Raw genomic sequence first — 2,207 nt, 5'->3', positions numbered from 1 at the left:
GTTATTGTGTTTCTTATACATTTTGAACAACTTTGCAGTACATGTTGGCAATTTTGCAGACAATAGCGACTGTTTTGGTTTTTATTTCACCTTTTCAAACAATAGCGTCAGCTGATCTGTGTAAAGGGACGAGCCACAAAATGGCGGCGCCTACTTTGAGGTTTTGTTTTCTTTTGTACATATATGCGTGTATAAAGTTATATATGCATTTTGTTGGCATGTTTTTCACAAAATCTGATATTGTACTTATTTATTTAATGTTAGTGATGTTGTTACTATTATCAGATAGCCTAAAAACATTCGTTTTATTTCACCTACACGCTCACTCTAAACAGCTGATCTGTGTAAAGGGACAAGCAACAAGATGGCGGGGGGTTTCAAACCTGACCTTTCACCAAATCTGATATTTTACTGTTTGATTTCATGTTAGTGATTTTTTCTTACTATTATCATTACACTATTATCATTACACTATTATTATATTTTTGATTTCATTTCACCAACCTGCTTGTATGTTTTTTTTTTTCCATTATTTGTGCTGCAATCACTATTTGTACATAGTAGCTCAAGATTGATCTCTTTAGGCTAAACAGGTTATGATGAATTGGGTAGATGTATGTGGAATGATTCTCATCATTTATCTCCATTTGTCCCCAAAGCCAAGAGGATGACCAACTGGAGGAGACCCCAGGTCCATCTGGCACCAGCAGCACTACAGCCCCCCAGCCCTCCAGCTGAAGCGACATCTCCTCTTTCTAGCGAGGATGATGAAGATGAGGAGTTGCCACAGGCAAGGAAGACAAGGCGTGGTTCTGCTTCCTCAAGATACATGATACACAGTTCAGAGAGCCTCTGCATCTACAACAAGAGTGTCACCCTTCCCTGCCCCAGCCCCCGTTCCTGCCCCAGCCCCCGTTCCTGCCCCAGCTATATAAGTACAGTCCATTCATTGTTTTATTCTTATTTATTGGTCTTATATATTTTTTATATTTGTACATAGTTTACAGGATTTTCATTGGTGTTTTGTCTTGTGAAAAATACTTTTACAAGTTTTACATAATTGTTATCAATAAAATTACTCCATTTGGAGACAAAATTATACAATTTAGTTGTTTTGTTTGTTTAAAAATTGATTTTATACTGTGCACAATGGGCCACAAGGTAAATTTCATATCCAAAAGCTCCAGTAAATGGTAATAGACTCCTGTAATGGACATAAGTTGTATTTTTCAGCCAGTTTCCTTTGGAAGTGGCAAATAACCTATTTGGCACACTTTGGTGCCAAACTGTGCCAAATAGTGCCAAATGAATGTCCGCCTAGTCCTATCCTTACTAAAACCTTTGTGGAGGCTTTGCCCTTTGCTCAAATTCTATCAAATTTGGTAAATGTGTAGTCAAGGAGTTGCTGAAGGTGATCAGTGGCATCTGTGTGCATGGAATTATTGTTAGCATGGTGTTATCCTCTATCAAATAAAAAAAAAAACTAGGCGAGGATAGAAATTTCACATTTCTCCTTTGTTTTACTCCAATTTACTCAGGTATAATAACAGACACACTATTTCTGACACTGGGAATAGATTCCCTGAGGTCCCTAGATGTCCCCAGACACCAAGGGAATGCATATGAACCTTTTAATTGTGAAGCAATTCTTCATTTACTTTGGGTATGTCTTTTTAGGCGTTTTTTCCGAAAATATGGCTAGGGCTTAACAGGTTAAGCTAACACACCTTCAACTACTGCTCAGTCATGCTAGCTAGCTAAAAGTATGCTAATGTGACTTTAATAGCTGGTTATCTTTAAAGAATTGTGATATAATGTGTAAACAATATGTAAAAAAGTAACACTAACTTAATAATAAAACATATAAACAAAACTATAGATATTTAACGTATCAAATGTAAAAATTGTGCTAGCTTCTGTAGTAGTAGCAGAATGTTGATGCTACTTCCTCTCCATAGGAAATACATTCAAGTCATTTTTTACCCACTTGGAAAGTTTGAGGAGTGACACAAAAACATTATTTTCTGAGAAAGTAAAAATAGTAAAAAAAAAAAAAAAAAATGGCATGGGAAAAACTACAAGAATTTATGCCACAAAAACAGACTGGCTACAACGTTTTGGAGCCACTGGTGCACCTTAGGGTTTAGAGTTTTCCAAAGACTTTTATCCAAATATAGAAGAAAACACAATCCACTCAGATGTAGCAG

Source organism: Scomber japonicus, chromosome 18, assembly GCF_027409825.1.
Source record: "Scomber japonicus isolate fScoJap1 chromosome 18, fScoJap1.pri, whole genome shotgun sequence".
NCBI lineage: Eukaryota > Metazoa > Chordata > Actinopteri > Scombriformes > Scombridae > Scomber > Scomber japonicus.
Note: the sequence above shows the minus strand (reverse complement) of the source record.